The sequence below is a fragment of the Cricetulus griseus genome, chromosome 3, assembly GCF_003668045.3.
Source record: "Cricetulus griseus strain 17A/GY chromosome 3, alternate assembly CriGri-PICRH-1.0, whole genome shotgun sequence".
NCBI classification, from domain to species: Eukaryota; Metazoa; Chordata; class Mammalia; order Rodentia; family Cricetidae; genus Cricetulus; species Cricetulus griseus.
In genome coordinates, this window is record NC_048596.1 from 255,860,111 (window position 1) to 255,874,868 (window position 14,758).

At 40.4% G+C, this 14,758-nt stretch overlaps 1 protein-coding gene across 10 annotated transcripts in view; it reads left to right on the forward strand.

The window, feature by feature from the left end:
• Positions 1-14,758, forward strand: part of Fars2 (phenylalanyl-tRNA synthetase 2, mitochondrial) — a 426,758-nt gene that overhangs the window by 30,844 nt on the left and 381,156 nt on the right. For 3 of the 10 annotated variants that reach the window (XM_035442917.1, XM_035442918.1, XM_035442916.1), the window contains one exon: positions 7,001-7,089. The exons of the other annotated variants lie outside the window; for them this stretch is intronic. The gene's annotated coding sequence lies outside the window, so the exon portion shown is untranslated. The remainder of the gene's footprint in view (positions 1-7,000; positions 7,090-14,758) is intronic. 10 annotated transcript variants of the gene reach the window in all.

Here is a 14,758-nt window from a genome sequence, read left to right on the forward strand (position 1 = left end):
CACATTCCCTAACACCTGCTCTCTCCCTCCTTGTACCTTTCCATCTCCTTGCCTCTTTCCCCATTATGTGACACGTGTCCTTCCAATTGTGCCCTTCCTTTCCTCAGGGCTTCTTTTTTCTCCCTTCATGGTTTCCTTTCTAATTTCATAGCCAATACCCACTCTCACCCCTACTTACATGAATACATGTAAACAATATAAAGTAGGGTTGGCTTGTCAGAGAACACATGATTTTTGTCTTTCTGAGGTTGGATTTTCTCAGTGTAATACTTTCTAGATTCATCCATTTTTCTATAAATTTAATGCTTTCTTTTTGGTTTATAGCTAACTAAAATTTTATTGTGTATATATGCTACATTTTCATTGTCCATCTGTTGATGGACATCTAGGCTGGTCCCTTTTCTTTGATGCTGTGAATAATACATCAGTAAATGTGGATATGCAGTTACCTCTGTGATAGGATGCAGTGTCCTTTGTGTTTGAGCTGGCTGTAGCTGGGTAAGGTGCTGGGTCGGTCCACTTTTAAACTTCTGGTTTGCATAGTGGTTGTTCTGGTTTACAACTCCATGAACCCAAATAAAGATTCATCTTTCCTCACTAGCAGTTGTTATTTTCTCTTCTTTTTATTGTAGACATTCTGTTGAGTGTGAAATGGAAACTCTGGTGAGTTTTAACTTGAATTTTTCTGATAGCTAAGGATGTTGAGTTCTTTTAAACTACATACTGGATATTTGTGTTGTTTTTCAAGAACTGACAGTTAATTTTTTTGGTGTTTAATTTTTATAGTTCTTTATATATTGTACATATTAGCCTCCTGTCTTATTATAGCTGAGAAAGATTTTCTCTCATTGCTTAATCTGTTTGTCTGTTGATAGTTTCCTTTGTTATGCAGAAACTTTTAATTTCATGTGATTTGGATATGTAACTCATTGGCAATTTAAAATTCACTGACTTGGGATGTAGCCCTATGTTCAGTCCCTAGTAACATACACACACTCACACACACACAGTATTGCTTACCTGTAAAACTTTAAGATTTGAAAACAAGACTGCCCAGGAGAAACAGTGTGCCTTCTCAGGTAGAGTGTTGCTCTGTTTTTCTATATAAACTATGGAGCAAAAGGGTGACAGATTGGATGCTGTTGATATACCATTGTGTAGATAATGTCTGATTGGCTGATACCAGTAAGGTTAGCCTTAGTTGCAAATATCCTCCTTACTTTCTTTGGTGCCAATTTAAGCAATTTTAGAAAGAAGGGTGTGATAATATTCCATGGAATACTTACTGGAATGTCTCACTGGAAGCAAATGACATATATATCTGAATGCACCTTCTTTCTTCTCACTTTGAAACATTGTGGAAGTGGGTATAAAACATCTATACATGGTCAGGTATGTGTTGACCATTAGACATATGACAATTAATCTTTATTTCTTGTTATGTTTATAATTTTAATCTTGTTAACATTTTCTAATGTAAGGAACATGACCTATTATTTATTATTAGTATATGTTATTATGTGTGACAGTGCAGGTACTGGTGCACTAATACCATGGTGCACACATGGAAGTCAAAAGACATCGTTCACGAGTCCGTTGTTTTCTTCCACCGTGGGACCTGGGAATCAAATTTAGGTCATCGAAAGGGCTTTTACCCATTGAGCCAGTTCAACATTGTTTTATCTGGCATGGGAAGCTGCTATCCTAAACCTTATTCATTTATTTATTATGAAGATTTTAATACTAAATTTACTCCTCTAACTTCTAAACACCATTTTAAAATCCACTGCTGCTTGGAGCCCTTCTCTGAAAGCAAAGTGCCACAGGACTGGCAGGAGGGGAACAAATGGTCTAAGGGGCTGGGTAATTTCATATCCCTAGATTGTTCAACTTCAGTGAGAGAAAGAAAAATTTGTTCACCTTTTATTAATTATAGTACAAGAATTTTAAAGCCTGCTTTATGAAAAATAATTATTTATTGTCTTTGGTACTATTAATGAGTTAGAGATTTATCTACTTTTGTTGCCTTTAGAGTTAAATATTTAATAAATTTATATTTGAAAAATAATGTTTCCTTACAAAAATTCATTGATTTATTGCACTAATATGTGGTAGTTAGGTATAAAAAGCCTAGTAAGACACATTTCTGCCTGGTCTCCACAGCGAGTGCCAGGATAGGCTCCAAAGTTACACAGAGAAATCCTGTCTCGAAAAACCAAAAAAAAAAAAAAAAAAAAGACACATTTCTTCCTCCAAAGACTGGATATTTTAGTGAGAGAGATTAATGTCATCAACTTCGGCCAGGTCTGTAGATGCCACGGTGATGTGAGGGCTGAGAGCAGGGTCAGCCTTATAGACAGGCAGAGGGGGCTTTTCCTGGAGGTTGTTGGAGAGAGCACGACTTGGCTAGGAGGCATTGGTGGGCTTTCTTGGTTGAGGATACTGTTGGTATGGGTTTGTACTTCTAGCTGGTTGGTGTTTGGAGAGGGATAGTTGATGGTAAGACAGGTTTGTCAGATGTTCAGGAAACAAATTATGAATCTAAAATTCTTTACATTTTTCTAGAGATTTTTAGGTAGGAAGTTGGCCTTATGACACAGATAATTTTGCCAGCAGCCAGGATCGATGGTCAGGGGTACATGTGTTGATTGGTAGCAGAGGCCTGTATTTATGGTATGTTCTGGTAATCAGTGTAAGAATGGTCTGAGCAGTGGAGGGAAAAGAGAGATGGGAGATTAGTGATACCTTTCAGTTTTCAGGGTGGATGCCCAGGCGGTTGTTGGTAGCTTTCTACCAGTTGGTGAATTAGCAAGATTGGGGATTTGCCAAGTACAAGATCCCCAAGGACACTCACATGCGGAAGTCCCACACATGGATGCATACATATTTGAACTGAAACTCCAAGGGATGCTGGACTAAATTGAAAGCCTTGAGGAACTTTGACATATTATTGGCATTTTAAGCTCATCATATTTGAAGATAGTTTAGACCAAAAAAACAAAATAAAAAAGGGTGTAGCGGAGACTAGAACATAGCAGTGATGGAACTTGAGAGGGATGGTTGAAAGGCAAGTTTTTGAAGGAGACCCAGTTGAAATGTTCAAAGAAGTGGGGAACGCAGGAAGAAGGACCTTAAACACCCTGAGTAGGCTCGGTTTTGAAGAAGGCTTGTTTGGGATTCTTCAGAGTTCAAGTGAGTCAAGCACAGAGGTGACTGCTGTGTGTGAACAGGAAGCCACCGGCAACTGTGTGAAAACTGCTCCAGGACAGTGGTGTGGAGGCCAAGTGCTTCCTGTGTTGACAGACAGCTGGATGAGAAGTGGAGGCGACTGTTTCGGTTGTCAGAACTGCAATGGCATGCCGGTTCAATGTAGGAGTTCTGAAGGCTTTGGCAACAGCAGCAGTTTTTGAAAATGCAGAAACCAAAAAATAAATCCAACCTGTACTGAATCTCTCATATTTCTGGCCACATTTACCTCCACTGTGTCATGTGACTTCACTGCTTCCTTGGTTCTGAGCACACAGCATGATCACATTGCCCTGCAGTGGTTGTTGTTATCCTTTGCCTTGTTTTTACTGTGCATAGAAATTTTTCTGCCCTAGTAGAAATCAAATGTTTTAATTATGGGAACAAAGGCTATTTTCTACCTCCATTCTTCAGCATGATTAAGTTAGTTTATCTTTGATTGGTTTGTGTTAGAATGAATGATTTAAAATTTGTTTTATTTACTGGCTTGAATTTCATAAAAGATCATTCCATGGATTTTGGCCCAGTATTAGGACATAAGTTCAGCAATTTCTGAAGTGGCGCTGAACATATTTCTGCCTTGTTTACGGCATATTTGTGAGAATTGGAATGCCTATAAAATCAAAATATCAATCAACTCTGAAAACTTTAAAGATGCCCTACATTTGTGCCATGGAGGATTAAACTTTCAAGTGAGATTGAAAAATAAATAAGCATATCTATTTTATTATTATGCAAATTTATTTCATATAATAAATACTGAAATTATGTACATACTAAGAAATGTTATAAAATACATTTGTAATTATTTATTATCAGTAAATATTTGATTTGTGTATCTGTCTTTATATACTATATATCCAGGGTGGTGTGAAAGGGTTGTGAGTGGAAAATGTTTAAGAAGTTCCCTTTAAATCCTAAAGGATTTCCTTCTTGAGAAGGAAAGAGGTGGATCCCTGAGAAGGAAGGGAGCTGCTACTGGATGGGACTGGCAAGAGAGAGAAGTGTGGGTCTGTGCATGTGCTGAAGTGACTGAGCCATGAGGCTTTGGCCTAGCCAAGATGCACTCTTTCTCCTCTACTGACTGGGGGAAGGCAGAAGAATGGTCACCCATGTGGTTAAGAGTGGGTGCTTGGAGGTGGGATGAGACTGGGAAGGATCCTGATTCCTTATCTCTGCATGCAGAAGATAAATGATTTCAACTCCAAAATAGACTGCGTTTTAAAGATTTCATAATCTAGAAACTGAAATTGTTTCTAAGCTTTCAAACCCCAGTGGAGGAAAAGTTATTACTTAATGTTAATGTAGATACTTACTTTTATTAGTGTTGGCAAAAGCCAATTTCAAGACTCTGTGTATCATTTTTCATCTATTAGAAGGCTTGCTCAAATTATATTCTTGTCATGGGCATTTGGAGCTCGAGGACAACAGAAATGTTTCACCATGAATTTTCAGTGCTGATTGTGACCCCAGCAAAGTAGCTGTGAAGGCTGAAGGTCAAGGGTTTGATTGATTGGGTGATTAAAAATTGCTTTTAGAACAAATTAGATGTGGCAGATTTGCCACAGGTGAGAAGTACTACAAGGAAATGAATCTCATTAGCAGATAAAACTTCTTGGGTCATCAAAAAGGAAGTTTTATGTTTTACACCCCCCCCCCACACACCCATTCACCCATGAATGACCTACATAGGAAGGTATACTTAATATTGCACAATTCAGATATGTGAAGCACAGTTTTTCTTTATGTTTGTGAGCATACACAAGCACTGGTTGAGTGTGCTTTTACTTTTAATTTAGAGACTGGCACTTACCCTACTATTTCAGGTTAACCATTCACTATATTTGTCTTTATATTTGGGGTCTTCCATGCTATTAGGTTTGTGATTAGGCACTTGGATTTATGGTCCCTTGTTTAGGAGGATGTGGTAGGGGAAGGAAGAGTGTAGGCAGCAGAGTCATAGCATTCACGGGGCAGAGAGGAGGAGGGTGTGTGGGGTGGAGCGCTGAGGCAGTACTCTGTGAAGGTAAAAATGCAGTGTGCTGCTGGCTGCCTGGGGATGGTCTGCTTGCATCCTGTTTTCATTTTGTTTTTTCTTGAGAATTTTGTGATAAAGTACTTTAAAAGCATCAATAGAAGCTGGGCTATGTTACTCAACGTCTTTAATCCTAGCACTCAAGTGGCAGAGGCAGGAGGATCTCTGTGAGTTCAAGACCAGCTTGGTCTATAGAAAGAGAGTTCTGGCACAGCCAAGGCAACACAGAGAAACCCCATCTCCGGGGTGGGGGCGATCCATAGAAGTAACACAGTCTCTCACTTGCTGTCAAGTAAAAGAATGCTCCCTGTAAGAGCAGGGAGCATTCCTTTGTAACTTCCTACTGTCACACCTGTGTGGTAGCCTTAGCCTATGAGCCTGATTTTGAGATGATTGTTAGTAAGCAATCTTGGAAATAAAGCACGACAGTCAGTTGTGATCTCTGCAGTCATCTTAGCTTTATAGTGTGTGGAGATACGTGGCTTCTTTGTCTTCATTCCCAAGCATCGGATGTTTTCATGAAAGGGTATTTTTTCTGACAAAGACGCCCGGTGCTGGAAGTGGTTCCTCACAAAAGGCATGCATCTCAGATGTGGAGGATCAGGCTTTGACTAGCCTTTCAGTAAGGAGTGACTGCTGCGAGTCAGAGAGGAGACCGATAGCATAGTCATATCTACTGTGTGCTGGCATATACCTCACAACTTGCATGTGTGGGCAGTCAATGAACTCTTAAGTAAATGTATGTTGTTGACGTGAGCACAGCCAAGTCAAGCACCCCAATGCCCCCATCCCATGGGAATGGTAAGGTCTTCCATTCTCCATGTCAGGGTCAGAAGAATGGCAAGACTTAACAGAGGTCCCAGAATGGATGTTGACACTCTAAAGTGTCAACTATGGCTTCATCTCCCAGATGACCTACCACCTGAGACTACTCCCTTACAGAGACCCCCTTCTGAAGCTAGCTGACCTGCCTCTGTTCAGTGTCAATGTGCTGAGTTTCCTGGATGCTGGTGCTTCTCCATTGTAGCCCATGACCCACATGATCCCAGCTTCTCTGTACTTCTGTCATTCTTCATTCCCTGTTGCCCCAGTCAGGTCAATCTCAAAGATATTCATGTCCTGGCACATGTATGTTAATCCTAATATATGACTATTTGTAACATAAAATTCAACGTTTCTGTCATGGAGAAATACACAAGATGACATTTTCACCATTTAGTATGTTAGTATGAAGTATTTCACATAGTTGTGCCTCTTTCACCACTGTCCAAGTCAGTCATCCTAAACTGAACCTGTACATCAATTAAATATTAACTCTCCATTCCTTCCCCACTCTATGGCATCCACTGTTCTACTTTCTATCTCTATGAATATTACTGTTAGTACCGTATCTAAGTGAAATTATGCAGCATTTGTCTTTTCATGAGTGTTTCATTTCACTTGGCATAGTGTTTTCAAGGCCGTTTATATTGTAGCATTATTGGCAGTTTCCCTTTCTAGGATGGTGAATGCTTCATTCTGTATATACAGCACATCTTAGTTATCCATGTGTCTTCTGATGGACTTTCGTTTTGCTCCTGTTTTTGGCTGTTTTAGATCAATGACTGTAACAGTGCATTCTGGTATCTCATTATGCCTCTGCTTTTAGTCCTTGTGTTCATACATTGCAATATGGAACTGTTGGACCATATAATAATAATTTTATGTTCAATTTTGCAGGCACATTTCTATACTGTTTCCTTATGGTGGCAGTCTGATTTTGCAGTCCCACAATCAAGTCTATAGGGGTTCCAGTCTTTACCTAGAAGGTAGGTACTATTGACCTCAGTGTTAGAAAGCAGGAAGGAAGGAGAGAAGCTAAGTGAATGCCATATAGATGAAGTCAGTTTGTATGTGTTGATTGGAGTTTGCACTCACCATCCAAACTCCAACATGATGTCCCATGACACATGGGTGATAAGGCATAGAAGACCAAGCAGAAGAGCCTGGATTCAGATTCACTGCTGGGAAGGAGGCTACTGTTAACCTTTATTCTCTTTATGTAAATATGCTACTTAAAATAGAGTAATCTTTAAATGTCATTATATGCCTTTTCCTTGACTCTCTGAATTTATACTTTAACATTTCTTTTACTTAAAATATTGTCTTAAAAATGTCAGCAGTGTTTGGTTTTCTTTTGACTTTCTTGAATAAATTTTTCTTAAACTTTTTGAATAAATATGCATTGATCCTAGTGAATTTTAAAATATAGCTTTACTCTGTCCCTCTCTGTCAGAAGTTTGCTTTCAAATAAAACTAAGCAAAGAATCTAAAGCCCAGTTTAAGCTGGGGAAGCCTGGAGGGGAGCCGTGGTAAACACGCGCACTTCTTTTTATTCAGATAAAGTGGACTTACAGCTTTTTTCCACAGAAGAAAAATAGGAAACATATTCATTCTCCTGCATATATTTTGCTATGAAAGTGTTGGTTCTCTCTCAAAGGGACACATGGGACTATGTGACTTTCAAAAATGGAGCCATGCCTAGGGGTTCTGGCCCAGCTCAGTTGGTATGTTCATGTCACAGGGTCTCCAGTACCTCACATTGATACTAGGGAGGATACCTGAGGTCTCCTGGAGCTGGCCTCATCATGGCTGCCTTGTTAGCAGGAATCTGGGTGTTCTCTGTCCTCAGCTCCTCTTATAGGGTTGAGAGAAGAGAAAGACATCCTATCCCAGTGCCCATGGCTCACATCCTGCTGAGATTCAGCTCAGATAGAATACTTCCTATCATGTAAGAGGCTGAGTACAATCTCAGTGCTAGAAAGAGAACGGCATAGAAACAGAGATACGAGGGTCTCATCCCCACTCTGACTGGTACCTTACTAAAAAAGCTTGTGATTTTAACATACGGTGAATGTACTGGGGACTTGGCTATATTCTCCTTAACTTCTTTCTAATATGTTCTTTAGGTCTGTATCAGTTAGGGTTTTATTGCTGTGAAGAGACACCATGACCATCACAGGTCTTATAAAGGAACACATTTAACTGGGGTTGTTCAAAGGTTTAGTGCATTACCATCATGGCAGGAAGCATGGCGGCTGTGCATGCAGACATGTGCTGGAGAAGAAGCTAAGAGTTCTACATCTGGATCCACAGGCAACAGGATGAGACTGCCACACTGGGCATGGCTTGAGTATCTGAGACCTCAGAGCCTACCCTCAGTGACACACCTCCTCCAACAAAGCCACATCCATTCCAACAAGACCACACCTCCTAATAATGCTACTCAGACACGAGTCTATGGGGGCAATTCCTATTCAAACCACCACAATGTCTTACTTAAAAGTTTTACTATGATGAGTCACAAAAATACCTTTTCTCATGCTATCCTCATTAGCTGAGATTTCTGGGTGTGTTACTCAACATATGTAGGAAATCTCTTTTATTATTATTTGACTTGTGGCAGAAAATTACTCTTTTCTCTTTGCTTTAGTGATGGTTGCTATAGCAGAAAGATTTAGTTCACTCTGTAGAGCCATGTGCTCAAAAGTACAGAAGAAGAGCCTGTCTGGATGCCACCACAAGCTCTACGTCACCTTCTGGGTTTGGTGGTGTATTGGTCAGGGTTCTCTAGAGGAACAGAAATATGGGATTTATTAGAATGGCTTATAGGCTGTGTTCCAGCTAGTTCAACAGTGGCTGTCTATCAATGGACGGTCCAAGAATCCAGTTGTTCAGTCCATGAGGCTGGCTATTTCAACTGTCTTCGGTACACACCAGAATCCTGAAGAAGTAGGCTCTAGTTCCAGTAAAGGAATTGACTTGCTAGTGAGAGTGAGAGCAAGCAGGCAAAAAGAGAACAAGAAATTCCTTCTTCTATGTTTTTAATATAGGCTGACAGCAGAAGGTGTGACCCAGACTTAAGGTAGATCTCACTTCAAAAGATCTAGATTAAAGGTGTATCTTCCCACCCCAGAGATCTGAATTAGAAGTGTGTCTTCCCACTTAATTATTTAATTAAAAAAATCGCTCACAATTGTGCCTAGCCATTTGGGCTTAGTTAATTCCAGATGTAGTCAAGTTGACAACCAAGAATAGTCATCACAGGTGGCAACTTAATTGTGTAAGCTGAAGACTGATGCCTTTTTGCTGTTATTTCTGATAGTTCCTGAAGGCTTCTCGTTTAAATGTTCACCTCCTCTGAAGCACACTTTCCCAGCTCTTTCTGCTTCCTGTGTTTGGAAACACCCTGCCATGTCACTAAAGCAGAAGACCTGGGTTTGTGTGTGAGTGGAACACATTGTAGTCTTCTAACGTTTGGAGAGCAGAAGGGCAGAAGCTGTGTTTCTTGCATTTCTTCTTTCTCTAAGGACAATGGCCATGTTGGACTGTGACTTTAAGGCTATTAAGTAGAAATTTCCTCAGAATTTGGGGTTGTTTTTAAAAATAAAGTTTTAAGATGGGCAAGGTGGCTGGGCATTGGTGGCGCACACCTTTAATCCCAACACTCGGGAAGCAGAGGCAGGTGGATCTCTGTCAGTTCGCGACCAGCCTGGTCTACAAGAGCTAGTTCCAGGACAGCCTCCACAGCCACAAAGAAACCCTGTCTCAAAAAAAAAAAAAAAAAAATAAGGTGGCACACTTCTGTAGGGGCAGGAAGATTATGAGTTCATTGCCATCCTGGGTCACATAGTGAGACTGTCTCAAAAAAAAAAAATGAAAAATAAGTGAAAGAATGCTTAGGTATAATTTTTGAAAATGTTGTCATTACTTTGTTTCCTATTTTTCTGTGAGAATGCTATTCATAGTTGGAGCAACAAAAATGCATGACTGATTTTGGCCTTCCTGCAGTGTATGTCTTAGAGATGTGACGACGACTAAAAATGATCGAGTTGAGTAGCTAAGGACAAAGACTTCCCTACCCACTCCAAACTCATTTGTGATGTAGTTGGAGCCTTTGTACAGACAGTCTCTGCTATCTGCTGGAAAGTTGATTCTAGCCACTGCAGATACCAAAGTGCATAAATGTACTGCAGCAGTGTACTATGTTTGTATCACCAGAGCACATCCTCCTGAATATACTTGTGCATTTCTAGATGATTTATTGCTCCTAAAACACTGCAAATGCTATTCAGAAGAGTGTCACACTGTGTTGTTAGGAAATAATAATTAATAGTCTGTATGTATTTAGTACATCTCTAGGATTTTTTTTACCCTAATTATTTTTAACCAATATATGTTTGAACTCATGGATGATAACTCCATGAATTGGATGTATGTGTAGACATATAAGTATGTAACTATAAAATATATGAATGTTTGGTCTGTTTGTATCACTGTATACCTGGTGATTCAGAGTGATATGAAAGTTCTGTCTTATCTTTAGCCTATGACATTTAGAGGGGACACCTGCTGCTGACTCTGTGTGGTCTTTTCAGAGAGAAGCATACTGTATTTGCCATGACATTCTTGTTTAGAAAATCTTTTAGAAGTGTGAGGACCTGGGAAATGGTTCCTCTAACCTTTATGTAGATTTCTTCCCTTGGTTAATTTCTGAGGTGACAAGTGTATCTAGAGATGGGGGTGAGACAAAGGCACTGACGGATGTGAGACAGATTATTTAAATAATGGCCTGTGACAGCTGGCCATCTCCAAAGTCTTAGAAAATGAGGTTGTGTTCCTTGGGGCCTCCCAAGTGTCTCCTGGAGCAGCTGGAATGGCTTCTCTGGGCTCCACTTAGTTATCTTTCCTGAATCTATCTTTAGTTATTTCTAGATTGTTGATCATGATTGTGGGGCAGTTGATTAGATGTGTCACTAAGAAAAGGCCCAAGGTTACAGATATGAGGCACTAAATTTTCTGATGTCTTAGCTTTGTTTTTGTCTTTTAAAAAATATTCTAGCTGGGCGGTGGTGTTACACGCCTTTAATCCCAGAATTTGGGAGACAGAGGCAGGAGGATCTCTGTGAGTTCAAGGCCAGCCTGGTCTACAAAATGAGTTCCAGGACAGCCAGGGTTGCTATACAGAGAAACCCTGTCTCAAAACAAAACAAAACAAAACAAAACAAAACAAAACAAAACAAAACAAAACAAAAATTGTAGAAATTGGAAAAAAAATGACAGCAAAGCAACAGCAAATACTCTTTAAACCCAGCCTGTTGTTTCTTGAAGATGTTCTGCTAGCTTCTCTTCTTCTACAGAAAGCTCCTGGGGTTTTCTTTTCCCCCCTCCTCCTCTTCTGGTTCTTTCTCCCACATCCCCCTGCCTCCCCCTCCTTAGTTTTGAGACAAGATTTTACCATGCAGACCTGGCTGGCCTAGAACTTGCTATGTAGACCATCCTGGCCTCAAACTTTTGATGATTTTTGCTTCATCTTCCTAAGTGTTAGGATTAAGTATAAGATGTCATTCTCACCTTGTCAGCTCCTGGGACTTTCTAAGACAGCATCATTTCTACAGGAGTCTTTTCTGAACTCACTGAGTCTACCATGGCATAGGGAGTTTAAATGCTATATGAGCTCAGTGTCCTTTTCCTGATGGGACTGCAATGTTTTGGGTTCTGTGGTTTTGAATATATACAAATAGTGAGATAATTGACTTGCAGCCCATGTTGACATACAAGTGCATTGGGTCTCAGGTGTACTTATCAGCACAAGCTGAATATACATTATCTTTTGTCCACTTGCATTTTGAGTGTTGTCAGTGAAGTGGGCAGGTATGGAACATTTCCATTCCCTTGTCATGTTTGAAACAAAACGTTTCAAATTTTGGAGCATATTTGACTTTGAAATGTAAGGATGTTCAGACTGTATTAGGATAGAGACTGCAAGAATGACCAATATGAAATTGTTTTTTTTGCCAAATGAACAAATATCATTTTGGTTTAGTTGACAGACCCAGAGAACTAGAAAGTAGTGTTAGATTTCCATGGATATCTCCATTTCAGGTGTTCAGCTGAGCCAACTGCTGGATTTCAATGTGTCTCCTGCCCTCTAGGGAACTACTAGCTCACTCTAAGCTGCTGGCCAAGTACCCCTTTCTAGGCTTTTCTCCAGTTATCAGTCACACCCCATCTCCCTTGTCACTTGAAGACTCTGGGCACAGTCTTCATGTTTTGAGGCAATTTTTGTTTGGAAATTTCCAGCCTGGCTAGTCTACCTGGGTCCTTAGACCTTCAGACTCTCAGACTCCACTCATACCTGTGTTGTTGAGCAAGAGGTTCAGGTGCTATGTCTGTAAACCAGGAAGGCTCTGTTTCAGCAGCTGAATGGGACTTTACAGTAGTATCTCCTGGGCTTCTAGGTGTTGCTGATGCTTCTAGTCTGTTGTGGACTGCATAGTGACCACAGACTGTGGAATCACATCATCCTGAAGGGATAGAGTAGCAAAGACAGTTTCACTTCACTCAACATCCCGATTGATGTGTGCTAATCTTGGTAATTGTGGCCTAAGAACTCTAGGAGGTAGTTAAACAATGAGTGACTGAGCATGCCTTGAGTCCCATGGGTATGGTCTGTCAGCACTGGATGATTGCTAATGGGTAAGTGGGGTGTTTCAAAGGGCAGGGATAACAGTGTCTCCAGAAATCAAGTGGAGTACAGGTGTGTGGTCAGTATAGTTTGGGGGGTGGGGAATGTTACTGTCACAGAGTCAGGCGTGCTGTTCATCTTCAGGTGACAGGGCTGATGGAGGAAGAGGACTCCAGTTTTGGGTGCAAGACTGAATGTGCATCAGTGGTCCCAAGAAAAGTCCATGCTCTTTTGATGAATAACTAAATGGACAGCACTTTGGTCTGTGTTGGGATGCTCAGGTGATTTTGTGGTGAGCAGATAGAAGGTCCTATTTTTATTTTATTTTTTTTTTTTGCCAGCTACTCATACTTCACATCACGTGAGGTGGCTCTCCATGGAATTTCTGTGTATGGCCTGACTGACTGTCAGGGCCTGAGTACCAACCTCTCTTTTTGGGCGTGTGACGTCTGACTCTTATGACCCTCCTTCCCATCCTACCATGTGACCAGTCTTTTGCTTGTTCATGTGCCTGCTTTCCCCACACAGTGTGTGTCTCCCCAAGCTCTGTATCCCAGTCCTAGAGGCCCTGTGTATGCTTAGACTAACTATGGCTGCCTTCTTCCTGAGTAAGCTAGCTTCTATACTGTAGCTCATGACTCTCTGTTAGGCATGGATGTCCTTTAACTATGTGAGATTATTCTTTAATTATAGAAACATTGTTACAATTTTTTAAAAAGTTTAGGAATAGGAAAGCACACCCACATTCACTACTCTGAAACAACAATTCTCAGTTTAAGTAACCTTTCCCCAGTGATTTTTTTTTCCTAGCTGAATTTAATTTTTAGTATTTATTTATTCAGGTTTTTTTGAGTCAGAATTTCTCTGTGTAACAGCTCTGGCTGTCCTGGAACTAGCTCTGTAGACTAGGCTGTCCTTGAACTCACGGAGATCTTCTGCCTATGCTCCTGAATGCTGGGATTAAAGGCGTGCTCCACCACTGCCTGGCTGAATTTATTGTTTCATACTTGCACTTTACCTTGTTGCTATGTAATAGCCATATTACCATCTTAATAGAATAATATTTTGTTGTGATGCTACACTGTTAATTTCCTAAATCTGTTATTGACACATATATTCCAGATTTTCAACCAATAATAATACTCAGTTTCCTGTGACAGAGTCCCAGAAGCAGTGTTATGGGGTGGTGTGCTTGTTATTTATATATTTTTTCCCTGTCACTTTGGCACAAACTATAGTAATCTGGGAGATCTTGGAGGAGAGAACCTCAATTGGGGGAATATCTCCATCAGATATGTACTGTGGGCATTTTCTTGATTAATGATTGATGTGTAAGAGCCCTGTTCACTGTGGGGAGTCCCACCCCTGGGCAGGTGGTCCTGGGTTGTTTAAGAAAGCAGGCTGAGAAAACCATGAAACAAGTAGTAAGTAGTGTTCTCCTGTGGTTCTTGCTTCTGCATGAGTTCCTGCCCTGACATTCTCCAGTGATGCACTGTGATTGGGTTATCTAAGCCAAATAAACCTTCCTCCCCCTGTTGTTTTTAGTCATAGTGTTTATGACAGCAATAGAAAGCCAACTAGAACATGGATTGAGAGAAGGAACAATTTTGTTGCTTTTAAGACATATTGTCAGATTGCTTTCCTGACTCTCACACCAGTTTACAAGGCCATCACAAAGACAACTGTTTCCCAGATGGCCAACCAGGGTTAGCATTGCAGTCTGGAAGAGAAGGAGATGAAGGGAAGTGATCTCTGTATGTATGTATGTATGTATGTATCTATCTATCTATCTATCTATCTTGCTAGTTTATCTGTTTATTGACTAAAGTCCTGATGCTACCAGGCATTATCCTTGTCAGCTGGAATATACCATCATCTTGTTAGCATGCTAGCTGTTCCATACAGGCCTGGCAGATCAGTGCACCACATGTGTGGAAGAACAAATTACAAATGTTTCCTGCTCTTCTGGG